Source organism: Adiantum capillus-veneris, chromosome 26 (genome assembly GCF_014529385.1).
Source record: "Adiantum capillus-veneris isolate H3 chromosome 26, ASM1452938v2, whole genome shotgun sequence".
NCBI classification, from domain to species: domain Eukaryota; kingdom Viridiplantae; phylum Streptophyta; class Polypodiopsida; order Polypodiales; family Pteridaceae; genus Adiantum; species Adiantum capillus-veneris.
The window spans coordinates 109,204,300-109,227,309 of NC_140956.1; the positions used below are offsets into that span (position 1 = coordinate 109,204,300).

The 23,010-nt window shown below is 42.6% G+C and overlaps 1 protein-coding gene across 1 annotated transcript in view; it reads right to left on the reverse strand.

Annotated features, from left to right (window-relative positions):
* LOC147423989 (amino acid transporter AVT1C-like) overlaps window positions 1–21,834 on the reverse strand; it is a 64,158-nt gene extending 42,324 nt beyond the window's left edge. The window contains exon 1 of the mRNA XM_086502320.1: window positions 21,680–21,834. The gene's annotated coding sequence lies outside the window, so the exon portion shown is untranslated. The remainder of the gene's footprint in view (window positions 1–21,679) is intronic.
* Between the last annotated feature and the right edge of the window lie 1,176 nt (window positions 21,835–23,010).

A 23,010-nucleotide genomic window follows, 5' to 3' on the forward strand; every position in this document is an offset into this window, starting at 1 on the left:
CGATGACGACGAAATAAATGAGGATGCAGCATATGAAGGACACTATGACACCCTCAGTCAAGCTCTTATTGTTGGATGTTATGTATTGACCTCAAGTGTGGTAAACGGCCCGAGCATGTAGCCTCCAATCATGATGTGAATCATTTGTACCTACGTCTAGACTTCAAACGAGCACTTATATATGCTGATATGGTGGACCAAATGTTAAGCATGATAGAGCATCAAGGGAGCCCAACATTAGAATGCAAGTGGAAAGTTTTCAAAGAAGTAATTTTCTCTTGTGCGAAGGAATGCTTTTCGGTGAAACACATGTCTTGCAAAAGGTCTAAGAAGGGTAGCACCAAGAAGAAATGGTTTGACATGGAATGTAGTCAAGCCCGAAAACACTTGCTAAGATTGGATGCAATCAAAGACAAGGAAGTTTACTTGGAATGTCCACACACATACAAAGCACTTGTTCAAAAGAAGAGGAGAAGGTGGGAAGTCGAAAAACAACTTCTTTTAGCACAAGAGAAAGCACATGCATGTGGCAAGTTTTGGCAAAATCTAAAAGGCAAGCGCGTTGAGAGCTTTGGTGACTTGACTCTTGAGGATATGTATATGCATTGTAAGAACCTCTATGAGCAACCCAATGTTGATAAGATGGAGGGTTGTAGCTCCCTTCCATTTATGTCTCCCTTCTTTACCATTGAAGATGTATGCCGCGCGCTTGAGAAACTTGCTACTTGCAAGGCAGGTGACCTTCAAGGTGTCAAGGCTGAAATGATTAAATGGACAAGCAAGAAAACACGATATTGGATATGCGATATGTTTAACCTTGCACTTCAGTATGGCATGCCTCATGATTGGAGTGCAAATTGGATCAAACCTTTGCACAAAGGAGGAGATGTAAACAATGTGAACAACTATCGCACTATAATGGTTGGTTCTTTGATGGCAAAGTTATTTGGATGTATCATGGAGATGAAGATAAGTGAATGGGCTGAAAAGAATGGCAATCGTGCGCTTGGCCAAGCAGGTTTTCGAAAGCATCATAGCACTATTGATCACCTTGTCACTCTTCGAGTTCTTATGGAAGCGTCTCGATTGAAAGGAAAAAAGTTGTATTGTTGCTTTGTGGATTTCAAGAAAGCTTTTGACATGGTACCGCGAGGAAATCTTTGGAGAAGTATGCAAAGCCTTCAAGTACCGAGAGAATTTATGCATGCAGTCTTTCGCATCTACCAAAAAGTGATATGTCGATTACGTATGGGAGATGGAATTTCAGAATTTTTTGCAAGCACTATTGGTGTCAAACAAGGATGCCCACTTTCCCCAACCCTCTTTGGGCTACTCATTAATGAATTGGAATACATGGTTCTTGATTTTATGCAGCAAGAAGGCATAGAAGAGGTTAAGATTGGAAATGCGGTGATCATGCTTTTGCTTTATGCCGATGATGTAGTGCTCTTGGCACATACCTTAGAAGATGCACAAAAGGTTATGAGTGTCTTGGAACGCTTTTGCCTACATAGCGGGCTGATCGTGAATGGATCCAAAACCAAGGTTATGCTTGTAAAGACCCTCAATGACGAAAATCCATGCATTGTATATAACAATGAGAAACTTGAAGTGGTAGATCACTTCAAGTACCTTGGCCTTGAGGTTCCATCCAATCATAAATGGAAGGATTGTGCAATGCGTCGCTTGGAAGCCGGAAAGAGGGCTTATTATGCATTTGAGAACATGTGCAATGCAGGAGAGATCAAGTGTTGGGCTCTCAAAAAGTGCCTCTTTGACACATTGGTGACACCGGTGCTTCTTTATGGAGTGGAGGTGTGGGGTGGAAGCATCGGGAAGTCTACTTGGAAAGAGTTTGAGAATGTCCAAAAGCGTTTTCTCACCAAATTTCTCCAAGTCAAGACACAAACACCCTACATGCTCTTACTTCTTGAGTCCGGATCGCTTCCCATTGAGGTCTTGGGCATGGAAAGGGTTGTGGAGTACATGCGTAAGACACAACGTAGCCCTTTGCATCGACTTCCTAGAATCACATATGAAGCAAGTCAAAAGGTTCAAAAGACATGCAAGAGCAAAATACTAAGTTCGGGGTGGATGCTTGATATCAAGAAATGGTTTGGAAGATGGGATGCATGTCACTTGGTCAAGGATGCGTCGATCGACTCCCAAGTTAATGAGGCCTTCTTACAACGCCAATGTATCATGGCTTGGGAGAAATCCGGAGGTTCTCGCTTCAGCCATTACACCACACACGTTGCCCCAAACTACAAATCTCTCTTCTTCTCGGAACGAGGTAACCGAACCCATTCCTACATCCTTGAGCCCATCCCGTTGAGTGCGATCCGCACCATTGCCTCCATTCGTCTTAGCTCCCATTCTCTACGCTGCGGGACAGGACGTTGGGGCACTGGCGAGGAGTGTCATCGACTTTGCACCTTATGCCCTCGTCAAGTGCGAGAGAGTGAGTACCACACACTACTTGAGTGCTCAGCTTTTGACCACATTAGGTCCTCTTTTCCCCATATATTCAGCCATGAGCTCTCCCTACATACCTTCCTCTCCCAACCACGATGTGGACTCTCTATTGCGACGCTCATTTCAGCCATTTTTGAGCATCGAGAGTCACTTATGAACTCCACTCACACCACGTGACATGTTCATTTGGTCCCATAGGTCATATTTGACCTCCCAGGATGATAATAGAACTATCTATCTCTCTCTCTCTCTCTCTCTCTCTCTCTCTCTCTCTCTCTCTTTGTCACTTCTCAGTATCATTTCTGTATCATACCAGTCACTTCTCAGTATCATGCCAGTCAATTCCCAGTATCATACCGGTATGATACAATATCATACCAGTCATTTCCCAGTATCATACCCATATCATACATTCCCTCTCTCTCTCTCTCTCTCTCTCTCTCTCTCTCTCTCTCTCTCTCTATGTGTGTGTGTCATTTCTAAACATCATACCAGTCATTTCTCCGTATCATACCAGTATGATACTGAAGAGTGACTGGTATGATACCGGTATTATACAAGCTCCTCTCTATTTCTCTCTCTCTCTCTCTCTCTCTCTCTCTCTCTCTCTCTCTTTGTCATTTCTCAGTATCATACCAGTCACTTCTCAGTATCATACCGGTATCATACCTGTAACTCCTCAGTATCATACCAGTCCCTATCTCTCTCTCTCTCTCTCTCTCTCTCTCTCTCTCTCTCTCTCTCTCTCTCTCTCTCTCTCTCTCTCTCTCTCACACACACACACACACACACACACACACACACACACACACACACACAGAGCCGTTTTTTGACCTAGTAGGCAGCAGTTCACTCTTTTGACCATAACTTGCTCATCCGAACTCCGATTTAGGTGATCTATAGCCTCAATCGAAGAGCACGAAGCCCTCTACGCATTGATGTAAAGACAGAATTTTTCTGTGTAATGAAAGGCTTTGCTGTAACAGCATCTCATAACTGAAAAAACTGTCAAAACTTTGCGTTTTTGTTGCCGACTTGAAGGCAATGTCAGACAAAACTCGCAAGGGTGGAAAAGCCACACTCGCCATGGAGAATGATGCAAAATCTCCAAGGAATTTGGATGCTAATCCAACCACATCGTCTACAACGGAAGCAATGATCATGGCTTACTTGATCTCGTTACAAGAAACCGTCAACAAGCAAGGTGAAGAGTTGCGCGCACTTGCAATGGAGAATGGTACTTTAAGAGTTCTCGTTGTGGAGAATGAGCACCTCAAGAAGGTTCTTGAAATGCAAACAACACGCTTGATGTATCTTGAGAATGAAGTTCAAGAATGTAAACGCTCTCTTGTGGACATGAATGTAGTGAAAGAGCGCTTGAGCAAAGTTGAGAGTGATCATGTATTGAAAGAGGAAACGATAGATACAATACGACATGATATATGTGAGATGAGAAATGCATCCAAATCATGGGCTGATATATGTAAGGATAATGTGGTTTCTACATCTCCTATCACGCAAGCCGTTGTCCAAGCAAAGAATGTAGAGAATGTGGACACTCAAGAATTGCAAGAACGACAAAAACGCTCAAAGAACATCGTCATTCGTGGAATCAAGGAGGAAAGCATGGAAACACCCCAATCTCTTGCGGTTGCTATTGAAGAGTTTTTTGCTACACACTTTGGCATGTCAGGAATCATGGCTTACGGTGCACATCGAGTTGGAAAACAAGGAGTCCCTCGCTCGGGAGAAAGACCTATTGTATGTACCATGGCTGATGAGGTAAAGAGAAAGATCATCCTTGACAATGGTTGGATCTACCTCAAAGGAACGGGTTGTAATGTATATGAGGATCGCACTCTTATGCAACAAAATGTACGTCGCAAAGCATACGAGGAAAGAAGCAAGAAGGTTAAGGTATCATCTCAAGAAGAAAAGTCACTTGAGGAGGATGCAAGTCCACCCAACAAATAGGGACACATGATCTATGAGACCAACTCACGCTTGCGAATAAGCTTTTGGAATTGTAACGGGTATCCATGGAATGCGGGAATTGGCATTGATGAGCTTACCAATGACTCCGATGTGATACTTCTTGTCGAAACATGGGAGCATGATGCGCAACGAATTCTTGGATTTGACAAATACGATGTACATTCTTTGATGTGGGCCAAAAATGCAAAGCAACGAAGAGGCCAAGGAGGCGTAGCATGTATGACCATAAAGGGTTTGAAAGATGTTTCCATTGTCAAAGAAGATAAGTATAAACGCTACTTATGGATGAAAATCAGCCCACCAAATGGTCAAGTCATGTTTGTGGCCGGCTGCTACATTCCTCACTATGACTCCAACTTTTATGCTCGCTTGAATATGGATAGAGATCAGCCCTTTGTTGAACTAGAGGAAGACATTGCTCATTACAAGGATCAAGGTGAAGTCATTGTTTTTGGAGACATGAATGCTCGCACAAATATGTTACAACACGACACACAACAAGTCGACATGCCGCATGTATCAAGAAGAGTGGATGACTCATACATGTATAATCGAAGTTCTAATGATGCAAAAGAAGTGGATCACTATGGAAAGTCACTTGTACATATGTGCAATAGTACCGGAATGCTCATTGCAAATGGTGTATCTCTATGGCAAGGCACCAATGACTTTACATGTAGAAAGCACAATGGTGCTAGCGTGATTGACTATATGTTGTTCTCAGAAGCCACTCTAAAATGCATACAAAGCTTTACACTTGGTGAATGGAATCCGGAATCGGATCATAGGATGTTATGTATTGACCTCAAGTGTGGTAAACGGCCCGAGCATGTAGCCTCTAATCATGATGTGAATCATTTGTACCTACGTCTAGACTTCAAACGAGCACTTATATATGCTGATATGGTGGACCAAATGTTAAGCATGATAGAGCATCAAGGGAGCCCAACATTAGAATGCAAGTGGAAAGTTTTCAAAGAAGTAATTTTCTCTTGTGCGAAGGAATGCTTTTCGGTGAAACACATGTCTTGCAAAAGGTCTAAGAACGGTAGCACCAAGAAGAAATGGTTTGACATGGAATGTAGTCAAGCCCGAAAACACTTGCTAAGATTGGATGCAATCAAAGACAAGGAAGTTTACTTGGAATGTTCACACACATACAAAGCACTTGTTCAAAAGAAGAGAAGAAGGTGGGAAGTCGAAAAAAAACTTCTTTTAGCACAAGAGAAAGCACATGCATGTGGCAAGTTTTGGCAAAATCTAAAAGGCAAGCGCGTTGAGAGCTTTGGTGACTTGACTCTTGAGGATATGTATATGCATTGTAAGAACCTCTATGAGCAACCCAATGTTGATAAGATGGAGGGTTGTAGCTCCCTTCCATTTATGTCTCCCTTCTTTACCATTGAAGATGTATGCCGCGCGCTTGAGAAACTTGCTACTCGCAAGGCAGGTGACCTTCAAGGTGTCAAGGCTGAAATGATTAAATGGACAAGCAAGAAAACACGATATTGGATATGCGATATGTTTAACCTTGCACTTCAGTATGGCATGCCTCATGATTGGAGTGCAAATTGGATCAAACCTTTGCACAAAGGAGGAGATGTAAACAATGTGAACAACTATCGCACTATAATGGTTGGTTCTTTGATGGCAAAGTTATTTGGATGTATCATGGAGATGAAGATAAGTGAATGGGCTGAAAAGAATGGCAAACGTGCGCTTGGCCAAGCAGGTTTTCGAAAGCATCATAGCACTATTGATCACCTTGTCACTCTTCGAGTTCTTATGGAAGCGTCTCGATTGAAAGGAAAAAAGTTGTATTGTTGCTTTGTGGATTTCAAGAAAGCTTTTGACATGGTACAGCGAGGCAATCTTTGGAGACGTATGCAAAGCCTTCAAGTGCCGAGAGAATTTATGCATGCAGTCTTTCGCATCTACCAAAAAGTGATATGTCGATTACGTATGGGAGATGGAATTTCAGAATTTTTTGCAAGCACTATTGGTGTCAAACAAGGATGCCCACTTTCCCCAACCCTCTTTGGGCTACTCATTGATGAATTGGAATACATGGTTCTTGATTTTATGCAGCAAGAAGGCATAGAAGAGGTTAAGATTGGAAATGCGGTGATCATGCTTTTGCTTTATGCCGATGATGTAGTGCTCTTGGAACATACCTTAGAAGATGCACAAAAGCTTATGAGTGTCTTGGAACGCTTTTGCCTACATAGCGGGCTGATCGTGAATGGATCCAAAACCAAGGTTATGCTTGTAAAGACCTTCAATGACGAAAATCCATGCATTGTATACAACAATGAGAAACTTGAAATGGTAGATCACTTCAAGTACCTTGGCCTTGAGGTTCCATCCAATCATAAATGGAAGGATTGTGCAATGCGTCGCTTGGAAGCCGGAAAGAGGGCTTATTATGCATTTGAGAACATGTGCAATGCAGGAGAGATCAAGTGTTGGGCTCTCAAAAAGTACCTCTTTGACACATTGGTGACACCGGTGCTTCTTTATGGAGTGGAGGTGTGGGGTGGAAGCATCGGGAAGTCTACTTGGAAAGAGTTTGAGAATGTCCAAAAGCGTTTTCTCACCAACTTTCTCCAAGTCAAGACACAAACACCCTACATGCTCTTACTTCTTGAGTCCGGATCGCTTCCCATTGAGGTCTTGGGCATGGAAAGGGTTGTGGAGTACATGCGTAAGACACAACGTAGCCCTTTGCATCGACTTCCTAGAATCGCATATGAAGCAAGTCAAAAGGTTCAAAAGACATGCAAGAGCAAAATACTAAGTTCGGGGTGGATGCTTGATATCAAGAAATGGTTTGGAAGATGGGATGCATGTCACTTGGTCAAGGATGCGTCGATCGACTCCCAAGTTAATGAGGCCTTCTTACAACGCCAATGTATAATGGCTTGGGAGAAATCCGGAGGTTCTCGCTTCAGCCATTACACCACACACGTTGCCCCAAACTACAAATCTCTCTTCTTCTCGGAACGAGGTAACCGAACCCATTCCTACATCCTTGAGCCCATCCCGTTGAGTGCGATCCGCACCATTGCCTCCATTCGTCTTAGCTCCCATTCTCTACGCTGCGAGACAGGACGTTGGGGCACTGGCGAGGAGTGTCATCGACTTTGCACCTTATGCCCTCGTCAAGTGCGAGAGAGTGAGTACGACACACTACTTGAGTGCTCAGCTTTTGACCACATTAGGTCCTCTTTTTCCCATATATTCAGCCATGAGCTCTCCCTACATACCTTCCTCTCCCAACCACGATGTGGACTCTCTATTGCGACGCTCATTTCAGCCATTTTTGAGCATCGAGAGTCACTTATGAACTCCACTCACACCACGTGACATGTTCATTTGGTCCCATAGGTCATATTTGACCTCCCAGGACGATAATAGAACTATCTATCTATCTATCTATCTATCTATCTCTCTCTCTCTCTCTCTCTCTCTCTCTCTCTCTCTCTCAGCCGTTTTTTGACCTAGTAGACAATAGTTCACTCTTTTGACCATAACTTGCTCATCCGAACTCCGATTTAGGTGATCTATAGCCTCAATCAAAGAGCACGAAGCCCTCTACGCAGTGATGTAAAGGCAGAATTATTCTGTGTAATGAAAGGCTTTGCTGTAGCAACATCTCAGAACTGAAAAAACTGTCAAAACTTTGCGTTTTTGTTGCCGACTTGAAGGCAATGTCGGACAAAACTCGCAAGGGTGGAAAAGCCACACTCGCCATGGAGAATGATGCAAAATCTCCAAGGAATTTGGATGCTAATCCAACCACATCATCTACAACAACGGAAGCAATAATCATGGCCTACTTGATCTCGTTACAAGAAACCGTCACCAAACAAGGTGAAGAGTTGCGCGCACTTGCAATGGAGAATAGTACTTTAAGAGTTCTCGTTGTGGAGAATGAGCATCTCAAGAAGGTTCTTGAAATGCAAACAACACGCTTGATGCATCTTAAGAATGAAGTTCAAGAATGTAAACGCTCTCTTGTTGACATGAATGTATTGAAAGAGCGCTTGAGCAAAGTTGAGAGTGATCATGTATTGAAAGAGGAAACAATAGATACAATACGACATGATGTATGTGAGATGAGAAATGCATCCAAATCATGGGCTGATATATGTAAGGATAATGTGGTTTCTACATCTCCTATCACGCAAGCCGTTGTCCAAGCAAAGAATGTAGAGAATGTGGACACTCAAGAATTGCAAGAACGACAAAAATGCTCAAAGAACATCGTCATTCATGGAATCAAGGAGGAAAGCATGGAAACACCCCAATCTCTTGCAGTTGCTACTGAAGAGTTTTTTGCTACACACTTTGGCATGTCAGGAATCATGGCTTATGGTGCACATCGAGTTGGAAAACAAGGAGTCTCTCGCTCGGGAGAAAGACCTATTGTATGTACCATGGCTGATGAGGTAAAGAGAAAGATCATCCTTGACAATGGTTGGATCTACCTCAAAGGCACAGGTTGTAATGTATATGAGGATCGTACTCTTATGCAAAAAAATGTACGTCGCAAAGCATCTGAGGAAAGAAGCAAGAAGGTTAAGGTATCACCTCAAGAAGAAAGTCCACTTAAGGAGGATGCAAGTCCACCCAACAAATAGGGACACATGATCTATGAGACCAACTCACGCTTGCGAATAAGCTTTTGGAATTGTAACGGGTATCCATGGAATGCGGGAATTGGCATTGATGAGCTTACCAATGACTCCGATGTGATACTTCTTGTTGAAACATGGGAGCATGATGCGCAACGAATTCTTGGATTTGACAAATACGATGTGCATTCTTTGATATGGGCCAAAAATGCAAAGCAACGAAGAGGCCAAGGAGGCGTAGCATGCATGACCAAAAAGGGTTTGAAAGATGTTTCGATTGTCAAAGAAGATAAGTATAAACGCTACTTATGGCTGAAAATCAGCCCACCAAATGGTCAAGTCATGTTTGTGGCTGGTTGCTACATTCCTCACTATGACTCCAACTTTTATGCTTGCTTGAATATGGATAGAGATCAGCCCTTTGTTGAACTAGAGGAAGACATTGCTCATTACAAGGATCAAGGTGAAGTCATTGTTTTTGGAGAAATGAATGCTTGCACAAATATGTTACAACACGACACACAACAAGTAGACATGCCGCATATCTCAAGAAGAATGGATGACTCATACATGTATAATCGAAGTTCTAATGATGCAAAAGAAGTGGATCACTATGGAAAGTCACTTCTACATATGTGCAATAGTACCGAAATGCTCATTGCAAATGGCGTATCTCTATGGCAAGGCACCAATGACTTTACATGTAGAAAGCACAACGGTGCTAGCGTGATTGACTATATGTTGTTCTCGAAAGCCACTCTACAATGCATACAAAGCTTTACACTTGGTGAATGGAATCCGGAATCGGATCATAGGATGTTATGTATTGACCTCAAGTGTGGTAAACATCCCGAGCATGTAGCCTCCAATCATGATGTGAATCATTTGTACCTACGTCTAGACTTCAAACGAGCACTTATATATGCTGATATGGTGGACCAAATGTTAAGCATGATAGAGAATCAAGAGAGCCCAACATTAGAATGCAAGTGGAAAGTTTTCAAAGAAGTAATTTTCTCTTGTGCGAAGGAATGCTTTTTGGTGAAACACATGTCTTGAAAAAGGTCTAAGAAGGGTAGCACCAAGAAGAAATAGTTTGACATGGAATGTAGTCAAGCCCGAAAACACTTGCTAAGATTGGATGCAATCAAAGACAAGGAAGTTTACTTGGAATGTTCACACACATACAAAGCACTTGTTCAAAAGAAGAGGAGAAGGTGGGAAGTCGAAAAACAACTTCTTTTAGCACAAGAGAAAGCACATGCATGTGGCAAGTTTTGGCAAAATCTAAAAGGCAAGCGCGTTGAGAGCTTTGGTGACTTGACTCTTGAGGATATGTATATTCATTGTAAGAACCTCTATGAGCAACCCAATGTTGATAAGATGGAGTGTTGTAGCTCCCTTCCGTTTATGTCTCCCTTCTTTACCATTGAAGATGTATGCCGCGCGCTTGAGAAACTTGCTACTCACAAGGCAGGTGACCTTCAAGGTGTCAAGGCTGAAATGATTAAATGGACAAGCAAGAAAACACGATATTGGATATACGATATGTTTAACCTTGCACTTCAGTATGGCATGCCTCATGATTGGAGTGCAAATTGGATCAAACCTTTGCACAAAGGAGGAGATGTAAACAATGTGAACAACTATCGCACTATAATGGTTGGTTCTTTAATGGCAAAGTTATTTGGATGTATCATGGAGATGAAGATAAGTGAATGGGCTGAAAATAATGGCAAACGTGCACTTGGCCAAGCAGGTTTTTGAAAGCATCATAGCACTATTGATCACCTTGTCACTCTTAGAGTTCTTATGGAAGCGTCTCGATTGAAAGGAAAAAAGTTGTATTGTTGCTTTGTGGATTTCAAGAAAGCTTTTGACATGGTACCGCGAGGAAATCTTTGGAGACATATGCAAAGACTTCAAGTGCCGAGAGAATTTATGCATGCAGTCTTTCACATCTACCAAAAAGTGATATGTCGATTACGTATGGGAGATGGAATTTCAGAATTTTTTGCAAGCACTATTGGTGTCAAACAAGGATGCCCACTTTCCCCAACCCTCTTTGGGCTACTCATTGATGAATTGGAATGCATGGTTCTTGACTTTATGCAGCAAGAAGGCATAGAAGAGGTTAAGATCGAAAATGCGGTGATCATGCTTTTGCTTTATGACTATGATGTAGTGCTCTTGGCACATACCTTAGAAGATGCACAAAAGCTTATGAGTGTATTGGAACGCTTTTGCCTACATAGCGGGCTGATCGTGAATGGATCCAAAACCAAGGTTATGCTTGTAAAGACCCTCAATGATGAAAATCCATGCATTGTATATAACAATGAGAAACTTGAAGTGGTAGATCACTTTAAGTACCTTGGCCTTGAGGTTCCATCCAATCATAAATGGAAGGATTGTGCAATGCGTCGTTTGGAAGCCGGAAAGAGGGCCTATTATGCATTTGAGAACATGTGCAATGCAAGAGAGATCAAGTGTTGGGCTCTCAAAAAGTACCTCTTTGACACATTGGTGACACCGGTGCTTCTTTATGGAGTGGAGGTGTGGGGTGGAAGCATTGGGAAGTCTACTTGGAAAGAGTTTGAGAATGTCCAAAAGCGTTTTCTCACCAACTTTCTCCAAGTCAAGACACAAACACCCTACATGCTCTTACTTCTTGAGTCCGGATTGCTTCCCATTGAGGTCTTGGGCATGCAAAGGGTTGTGGAGTACATGCGTAAGACACAACGTAGCCCTTTGCATCGACTTCCTAGAATCGCATATGAAGCAAGTCAAATGGTTCAAAAGACATGCAAGAGCAAAATACTAAGTTCGGGGTGGATGCTTGATATCAAGAAATGGTTTGGAAGATGGGATGCATGTCACTTGGTCAAGGATGCGTCGATCGACTCCCAAGTTAATGAGGCCTTCTTACAACGCCAATGTATCACGGCTTGGGAGAAATCCGGAGGTTCTCGCTTCAGCCATTACACCACACACGTTTCCCCAAACTACAAATCTCTCTTCTTCTCGGAACGAGGTAACTGAACCCATTCCTACATCCTTGAGCCCATCCCGTTGAGTGCGATCCGCACCATTGCCTCCATTTGTCTTAGCTCCCATTCTCTACGCTGCAAGATAGGACGTTGGGGCATTGGCGAGGAGTGTCATCGACTTTGCACCTTATGCCCTCGTCAAATGCGAGAGAGTGAGTACCACACACTACTTGAGTGCTCATCTTTTGACCACATTAGGTCCTCTTTTCCCCATATATTCAGCCATGATCTCTCCCTACATACCTTCCTCTCCCAACCACGATGTGGACTCTCTATTGCGACGCTCATTTCAACCATTTTTTGAGCATCGAGAGTCACTTATGAACTCCACTCACACCACGTGACATGTTCATTTGGTCCCATAGGTCATATTTGACCTCCCAGGATGATAATAGAACTATCTCTCTCTCTCTCTCTCTCTCTCTCTCTCTCTCTCTCTCTCTCTCTCTCTCTCATCTCTCTCTCTCTCTCTCTCTCTCTAATGTCTCAGTATCATACCGGTCACTCCACAATATCATACCGATATCATACCAGTCACTTCTCATTATAAGACTCTCTCTCTCTCTCTCCTCTCTCTCATTCTCTCTCTCTCTCTCTCTCTCTCTCTCTCTCTCTCTCTCTGTGTGTGTGTGTGTAATGTCTCAGTATCATACCGTCACTCCACAATATCATACCGATATCATACCAGTCACTTCTCATTATAAGACTCTCTCTCTCTCTCTCTCTCTCTCTCTCTCTCTCTCTCTCTCTCTCTCTCTCTCTCTCTCTCTCTCTCTCTCTCTCTCTCGTGTCACTTCTCAATATCATACCGGTCACTTCTCAGCATCATACCTGTATCATACCAATCACTTGAAAGAATCATACTGGTATCATGCATGTCACTTCTTTGTATCCGACTCTCTCTCTCTCTCTCTCTCTCTCACTTCTCAGTATCATTCCAGTCATGCCCAGTATAATACCATTATGAGACACTCTCTCTCACTCTCTCCTTTTATTTGCAATATACTTGAAATATAGAATACAACGTATTTCCGTGCAACTTGCTTGTAAATGTATTATACATAAATTCTGTTACATTGATTGAGCCTTTTGGCTGAGTAATTCTCCATTTACATCCATTGACAAAAAAATACATCGACAAAAGTCGCCCACTTCACAGACTTTATGAAGCTTTCTTTTTATATAAAAAATATGTTCCTTTCTTCTTGAAAAAGTCAATCCGCCATTTCCAATTAAAACGACGCACATAGGTGTCGTCAGGTTGTCCGTCTGCCCAAATTACAGTCCTCTTTGTATACTCAATTCTGTCCTTAGAGTACAACCAGTGTGCCAACCAGTTTATGACAGCGGTTGACAGAAAACAGGCGCGCACTTCTTTAGACTGCTTTTCTAGCTTGGGAAAAACAAGAAATGACCCCAACGGATTAAACATTAGCTTATATCCAGAATCATCAAAGATAAGTGTGTCAGGTGGTAGGTCAGGAAATTTTTTGAGATTCTTGTGGAACACCGGTTTATCTGTCGCGCCCAATTTAAAAGGGGCCCTTGTGCACTGCGCCTGACTTACCACTCTATTGAATCTTTTGTGGTGGTCAGGGAACACTGTCGCTAGCGTGCGTTTGAGCTTCTCAAACTCGCAGCAGCTCCATATCCACACTTCGAACCATCTGAAACAAAAATTCAGAAACACTTCTGCATCGGGCCTTACCCAAAACTGTGTATCCCCTTCAACAACATACCGCATTTCTGGCCAGTGGGGCAAATCTTCACCATATTTTCCATCAAATTTCTTGAGCAGTAATCCATTAAGGTCCAAAATGAGAACCCTACGCTGGACGCTCAACGGAGGTGGTGACCTTGGCGATATCAGTGGGATTCTTTTAATTAGTCTATACCATAGAGGAAACACGAGCACTGCAGGAGACAACACGCAATTCCATATTGCACGAATGTCAGCCCTGTCATTCTGCTTGTCAGCCCTGAACCTAGCTGCAAGGCGCCATTCTTCAACTGAAAACATATCTGCAGATGCAAAATTACACAAGACTCAAATTTAAATATGCAGTTAGGACATATCTATAGATTGAAATCATACAATAAAAACACACAATGCTCAAAAATTAGGCACAAGATGAAAGAGACGTCGAATGGGAAAGAAAGTTATATTAATTTCAGAAATGGTTACATAAAAAGAAACATGGGGGGGCAAACTATAATCTTTTGCAGGCTCTGGGTTTAGGGTCAGAACTTGTGCCGGTATTCTGCATCTCCTTAGTGTATTCTATGTCCATCTCCTCTTCTGGATGCCCCTCGATCTCTTCCTCTTCCTTGCTTTTTTGCTCCATTTCAGGCTTCTCATCTCCAGTCTTCTCGATTTTTTTTCTTTTTGCCTTTCTTATATGCTCAGCAAGGGTCTCCTCGGGACTTCCCTCCAGCCTGACATCTACACGACCATCAGCTTTAGAAAGCTGTGTAGCAAGAGATCACTTATTAGAGCCATAATCAATGAAAAAACTTACTCTTGCCACGTCGGCCTCGTTTTCTCGGGGTCTTTGATCTTGTCACCCGCACGCCAGTGTCTAGCAACAAATCGTCTTCCTCATTCTGGGTTTTCTCTTCAGCACCAGTCGTACTCTGCTCCTTTACCTCAAAGTTTTGTTCTTCTTCTGTTGTTTCCGAAATAGGTTTCTCAGCATTGCCAAGGACATTTTCATCAAGCAATACCTCCACAGGTGTCTTGTATGCAGGCGTCACTGCATCGTTCCCTGTGTCTTTACCGATAGTAGTTCTGAAGCAGCTTGACTCTGAAAAAACATCAGAGAAGACAAAAATCAACCACCTGTTACCCATTGAAACAATTTTCTCACCTGTTTTTGGGCATGGTTCAACTGGCTTCTTCTTTAGAAGGGATTGGTCTTCTGCAGAAATAACTCCGAGGCAATCCTTAAGCATGCACTTTCCTTTCTCATCCAAGTGAGCATAGCAGAATGCATGGTATGCATGTGAACAAGGCAATAGAACAACATGGCTTGAGCGATTGTGATCATTAATTTTTACACCACAAGCATTGCACACATCAATGAGAACAACACTATGTCCAGGAGCTGAAACTCGTGCAGGCAAGACTATGGTTTCAGGTAGCATTGGTTGACTAATCATGCCTGTCACAAACGTGACATAGAGACCAAAGGTTTCCTCACGGTCCAAGCATTTGGATAATTCTTCCTGTAGGCAAGAGACCTCTGTTATCAGACAATGTCAAACAGGTATAAAATCGGTATGAATGCTTGAAAATCGGTATAATGATGTTATCATACCGGTATGATTACATCCTGCTGGTATGATGTTATCCCACCGGTATAATGTTATTATACTGGATAGTATAACATCATACCGGTAGGATAACATCCGGTAACATCATGCCGGTAGGATAACAGTATACCGGAAGCATAACATCAAACCGGTTGGATTTTATCATCCCGGTTGGATCTAACCATACTGGTCGGATGTAACCATACCAGTAGGATGTTATCATACCGATAGGATTATCTCCTAAATCCTACCGGTAAGATAACATCCTAGGTAGGATATAATCATACCGGTAGGATGTAATCATACCGGTAGGGTATAATCCTACCAGTATTGTCATCTACCCTTACCGAATATGATATAATCCTACCGATATGAAAAATCATACCGTATGGTACTTTGTATGTATTATACTACAATCAGATGGAGTTAAAAGCATACATGTGCCTACTGTAGGTGGCTTTTGCTTGGTCAAATTTTTCTTGGAGGCTGTCAAGCAAGCCTGTTGGTACATTGGCATCATCAGGGAAGTGCATTCGGATGGTGTCAAGGGCACCCTCGCAACGGTGCACATCAGCAACAGATTTGACCACTGAATCCTTAGCCTTCTGACACTTGGTTGATACATTGTCATGAGATTTTCTAACCTCAACAAGAAGTTCTTGCAAGGAAGTGGATACTTCAACACTAAAGGCAGACTGAGTGGTCGTAAAAAGTCCACTTCCGACTGGTGTACTTCCGGATGGGGTATTTACTAAGAAGATGGCAGAACCACTTGGGGTACCTGTGGATTCTTGGGAAGTCTCTAACTTCCATTGTTCTCTTTTCCTATCTAAGTGATCTTCATTGGTCACATTCTTCACCACCTCATATGCAAACTCATCCCACTTTACCGGACCTACGCATACAAAATAAACATATCCGCGTGCAAACTTGACTCCCAGCAGATAGTTTGGTGGTTTGGATTGGTACACCCTCTTGTAGAGCTGGTAGAGTGCCTTGTAGTGATCCGGCCTTGCTGTTTTTATCGGCACTTTTTTCTCCTTCACTGGAAGACACGTGAAAACTTTCATCTAGTCGGATATGGACACATCTGCATCTGTCAACTTCCTAACATCTTTCCCCTCACGACTTAACCCATATTCCCTGTGAAAATCCTCCTTTGTCGTGCAGAATGCCTTTAATGGCACCTCCACATCCTTGGGGTGAACAAAGCGGCTGATTTTGGGAGGAGGCTGTAACTTCTGTCTCTGAAATGAATAAATCCATACTCATTACTCAATGTATCCACACCTCAGTACTCTACTACACACAGGTCCGTTGTACACAACACAGAGAGAGACAAAGATAGGTGACATGCCTTCGTGGGAGAATGTCGGGTCTTTGTGGGGGAGACCTGTCGGGCTGCATTCCTTGGGCTCTTTCTTAGGTTGCTATCCATAGCGAAGGATAAGCAGCGTGCATAGGGGGCTGTAGAGCGAGCTGAGAAAGGCGCAGAAGGAGAAAGGCACAAAGATACAGAGAAGTCACAGTCATGAAAACATTCGACTGAACATTCATTCTGACGTGGGCTCCACACGTGTTTTTGAATCCTCCACATAATTTTTAAGATTTTGTATCCTCCACACGAATATTTAATTCAAACAATTCTTGCCCATAACACCAGTTTCATACCCCCTAAATTTTAAGCCTCCAAAAGATACTTTCAACCAGTTAAAACCGGGCCACCTATTCATGCATCCACCCTCGTATCAAATATGTCCTGGCAACCTCTCAAGAGCCACAATTGTACTACAACTACAAGTGTACTACATTGTCACAAGTTGGTGGCATGGCTAAGGAAATGGCCGAGAGGACAAGGGGTTAACGAACCAAGAAGAACTGAACCCTGAAAATGTGGCCGAGGGGCCTAAAATAGAAGGGGGTTAGAGTTTTTAATAAACCTAATCTACCTACTTATGGAGCACCGGCCGAGGGGCCTAAATCTGAAAAGATCAAAAGCTTGATGTTTGGGTTGATTTTCGCAAACGCTGACATGCTTACGTAGCAAGCTATACAGATTTTTGCGAATTGCGCTAGCTGGTCTTTGTAGCTTTTTGCATGGACTTTTTGGAACAGATGCTTTTGGATGAAAGAGCTTTTAGAGTTGATGCTTTTGGGCATCCCCTTTTGGCCATTTCTAGCGAGGACGCAACGGGGGACGCGGAGCGGGTGTCATGAGACGGGCACCATGTGCCAGTGGAAAAGAACAGACTCAACAACTTTAAACACTTTAAATAACACTGAAGCGAAAGAGATGCACAACTCACAAGACGGGGAGTGGTGGAGTTCCACCCCAAGAGAGCACTGGCCCCAAACCTTGGCGCCAAGTTCGGTAATTCTTTATATTGCTTGAACTCATTACAATGCTAGTACTCCATCCTCTGCACTTCTATGAGGGAGCGTGCCAGAGAATAGCTTCAAGTTCTAAAAACATATGGCCTCAAGAGCTAGCGCAAAAAGCCTTCAGCGTGAATTGCGGAAATCTGTATAGTTGCCACGTCAGCATGTCAGTGCAAATTGCGAGGGCATCCATATGGTTTGCCATGTCATCATCTAGTGCAAAATCTGGTATTGTTGCCACATCATTAGGTCTTTACGCAGGAAATTGAGAGTGTGTGTGCGATCTGCTTTATGTAACTATCTCTAGGTCTCTTGGGGGCCCCATCTGACGGGGTCCCATAAGTTGGTAGGACTTCTTGTTCTTCTGCTGTTGCTTCTTAGGGTTTAGGCCCCTCGGCCGGGATCTGCAGGTTGGCTCCGTTCTTCAGTGGCTTGACACATTAGCACTTTGTGACATCCCCCCTTCTTGAAAGAAAGTAATCGTCCGCGATTACAACATATCTGCAAAACAACTCAAGTTAGCTCAAAAAAAGTTTTGAGGGTCATTTCGAGGGACAATCCGAGGGACAACCAGTTTTCTCATTCCAAATTGGAACTCTTGATATCCTGGGTCATTAGCTTCCGAGAAAAATCTCATCCAATAAGGAGTATGTTCTCATTCCAGATCGGAGGTCTTGATATTCCGATGTAGCAAAATTAACCTTCACACCCAAACTGCGCTGATCTCTAATGGGTGTCTTGATGCACTAAAATTACATACCCATGCAATCTCACCGAATAAGGAATAATCGCTGGTTGGCACAACACAAATGCAACACATATGCTCACAACACAACACTCCCCCCCGTAAATAACCATCCAGGTCTGGTCCATGAGATATAAAGGCCTTTTACAACCGAACGCCCCCTAGACCGCAACCTGCGTTATTTGGAGGTGCTGAGAGTAACCACTGCTAAGACTTCTAAATACTCCCCCCGTAAATAACCACAAGGGTCCCGGGCACGAGTAAAAACAACCCTTTTAAAACATTCTATCACGGGACGGGCATCACGAACCAACGGAAAAGAAAACACTTAAGAGACTTTAAGCACTCCAATAACAACTGAACTGAAAGAGATGCATGACACATAAGACGCGGAGTGGCAGAGTTCCACCCCAGAGAGCACTAGCCCCAAACCTTGGCACCCCTTTTGGTATTTCTTTATATTGCTTGAACTCAGTACATCACCGATACTCCATCCTTTGCACCTCATGCGGAGCATGTCAAAAAATGAGCCCTTGGCTCATATTTAAAGGCCCTTGGCCTATGAAAAGAAGTTTACATGAAAATCTATAAACTCAAAAGCATCTGGTCCAAAAGCAGATGCCAAAAAGCTGCCAGCACAAAAGCAGAAATCCGTACAACTCTGCCACGGTAGCAATCAGCGTAAAATGCAAAAATCCGTATAGGTCTGCCACGTCAGCATGTTAACGTAAAATCCGGAAATCCATGCAGCTCTATCAGCGCAAAATCCGGGACTCCGTACTACTACCACATCATCAAGTCGCCACGCAATTGAGTGTGTGTGTGGGCTTGCTTTACTTTAATTTCTTTGGGTCACTTGGGCCCCATCGAACGGGGTCCCATAAGTTGACGGGCCTCTCGGTAAGACTTTGCAAGTTGGTAAAAAATTTTATGCTGCTTCTGCTTCTTCACTTAGGGTTTAGGGCCCTCAGCCGGGATCTGAAGGTTAGCTTCGTTCTTCAATGACTTGACACGTCAGTAGTTTGTGACATCCCCCCTTCTTGAAAGAAAGTAATCGTACGCAATTACAACATATCTGCAAACAACTCAAGTTAGCTCAAAAATTTCTGAGGGACAATCAGTTTTCTCATTCCAAATCAGAGCTCTTGATTTCTTGGGTCGTTGGCTTCCCATAAGAATCTCATCCAATAAGGAGTCTTGTTCCAGATTGGAGCTCTTGATACCCTGGGTCGTTGGTTTCCCAAAAGTATCTGATCCGATAAGGAGTCTCATTCCAGATCGGAACTCTTGATATCTTGGGTCGTTGGCTTCCCAAAAGTATCTCATCCAATAAGGAATATTCAGTGGTTGGTATTGAAGGGAAGATGGCCATATTAAAAACTAATAGAAGGATTTTTTTTGCACAAAAAGACGAGTGGTCTTTACCCCACTTGATCATTGGATGTCATTCCAAGACCTGTTTCAATGGTTGGATGATAACCAAGACCCATCCGTGTTCACCTTCATGCTTAAAAATAATGACCATTGATATGTTTTGATGATTTTGACTTTGATAGGTTGAATCGAGAACTATTACTCTTCTATAAGAGGGACATACATGACAATTCAATGATGGTGCATGGGCCATGGCCATTGTGTAGCCACACATGCACAAATGCATGTTCATGATCATTGGATATAGCACCTATGTAGAAAGACTATATTCAGACTAGATGATGTGATAACCAATGTATTGGATTGTATCGATCGAGTGGATGATGTGGAAGTAATACAAAAATTGTTGACATGGCACCGGTGTGCAAATAATGTTGACATGGAAACATCTTTTTAATGAAAAATATAGTGAAGAAATCTATTTTACCAAAAAATAAAGGGGACTAACTCACTAACGTACATAGGACAAGCACTCCAAAAGTTAACAAGGCAGAATGATGAAGGACAAGCAAGGAGTATAGGGCAACGGAAGATAAGGATGAGGATGAAAAATCCATAGATAGACACCAAGAATATAGAGCCAATCTCCAAAGTGACGCATTGATAACACTGAACTCGAACAATAGTTCTCATCCGCAAAGGTAATCAGTCCACTTGCTAAAGATAGCTACTAAAGACTGCAAAATTGAGCACATGATCTCAACTATGAAGATGTAAGTGGGAACTAGAAGAAACCCGGAAAAGAGAAGAGAGGCCCCTACCCTACCTACAAATAATCACAACCAAACAAAAAGCCAAACAGAAGGTCATAAAAAGTGTGCACACTCAAAGAAAAACACACACCCATACACAAAGGCGTAAATATGAGCATCCCCTCACCTCTACACTCCCAGCTCACCCATGCAACTCACGCCCACACGCACACGTGCACACACATCCAAATACTCCATCACCCACCACGCACACAAACAAACCATGTAAACACACACAAGCAAGCATGCAAACACACACAAATATGCTTGTATAGACAACACATAGACCCAGCCATGCATACCCACACACACAACACACTTAGCCAAACATACAAGGGAGCAAAGCCTTGCATCCACCTCATAGATTAAGTAGACATGCCCTTTGATGAGCCATGGAGTATCACTCGGGGGGTACAAGGAAACAAGTGGTTGTAAGAAGGGAGAGCCACGTGTGATGGGCTAACATGGCTCTCTACAATATATGGTTGATAGCAGAGCAGTCGCTTGCGTGAAGTCTAGGAGACCTGCCACGACCCATCCATACTTGGTACGTTGTCCTGCAACCAGTGACGCGAACCGTCTATGCCTAGGATGTCCAGCATCATCTCTCTCTATCTCTATCTCTCTCTCTCTCTCTCTCTCTCTCTCTCTCTCTCTCTCTCTCTCTCTCTCTCTCTCTCTCTCTCTCTCTCTCTCTCTCTCTCTCTCTCTCTCTCTCTCTCTCTCTCTCTCGTATAGGTCTTGTGTATTGGGGGTGTGTGTGTGTGTGCTGTCTCCCAGCGTGTCTTGTGTGTGTGTGTGTGTGTGTGTGTGTGTGTGTGTGTGTGTGTGTGTGTGTGTGTGTGTGTGTGTGTGTGTGTGTGTGTGAGAGAGAGAGAGAGAGAGAGAGAGATGCTTTGCCTGCAACTCCGAGGCCATAGTTGGGGAGAAGAGTGATATTTTGCAATGCGCTGGATAGGGGTGCGCTCCACATCCTCTTCATCGCTACTCTTTGCACCTACAGAAGAAGAAGAATCGCAAAAGAGCTGGCTGGCATCGCAAGAGAGCATCTCCATCTCCTCTACGTGGTTACTTCGTTAGCGTAGGAGCAAAATCTCAATCCTGCGCTCTCATTAACCCACGTGGATGTGATAAGAAGCTCCAAAAAAAACTACGCCATCAAAAGCTACCAACTGTCGAGTCAATAAAACAAGGTCGTCTGTAGTAGACGAGGGCACTACCTCCAATTAAAAATTGGAATGGGTGGTTAAAAATGTTATTAAACTTGAGGCGCAAGAAATCATATAGATGTAATCTATGCTTGACAATAGACAATAACAAAGAATGTAAGTTGTAGTTTGGAGAAACACTAAACTTTAACCAGTCAAGGTGATTGGATTAGAGAATGCTCGCAGTTGTGAACTATAAGTAAGTATGTAATATTTTTTATGATTTTCCCAAAAAACAAGCAGTAATGAACCACATAAAGTTTGGTATAGAAAAACAATAAATTGTGACCATGAAAAATAATTGAATATGATGTAGTGCATATTGTTGTAGGTTTGAAATTCTGGTATGTATTAGGGTCTTGTTCTCAAGAATTTTGTATCACTGTGTGTTTTATTTAATCATCTTTTATTAACTTTTGACTGCAACTTATTTCCTCGAAATTTGTGTTTGTATGTTTGGAACAGTAAGAGGATTTGTTTTTTCTTGCTATAATTTTATTTATTCAAATAAGGAAATGAGAGGGCAACGAATTGATTCTTTAAAGTCTGACATCAATACAGACAAGAGACAAAAGCACAATTCCTTAATTCCTAAAATAAGCTATTAAATGAAATGGGACCCCAAGCAGTGTCAAAACATAGTCAAAGACACGGCATACAAACTTATGACTAAAATAACAATCTTTTATATATGTGTATGTGTACCCATCTATGTCTATGCATGTCTATTTAAATGTTGTACATAATGTATTGCATAGAGTACAGAATAAGCACCAAAAGAAATCAAAGAGATGGCACCTTAAAGTGAATGATTTTACCCTCTATAAGGGCTAGCCGTGGTTGAAAGTTTGCGTCAAAGATAGTCGCAAACTCATAATATTTGACATAGGAATTCCAAAGTAGGAATTCCAAAGGATATTATGTAGGTTGTAAAACTACCTGATATGAAACACACAAAATCACAACGGTAATTTACAACTCAAATCGAAGTAGAAGTTTTTCCCGCTTTGGTACTTTTGAGTA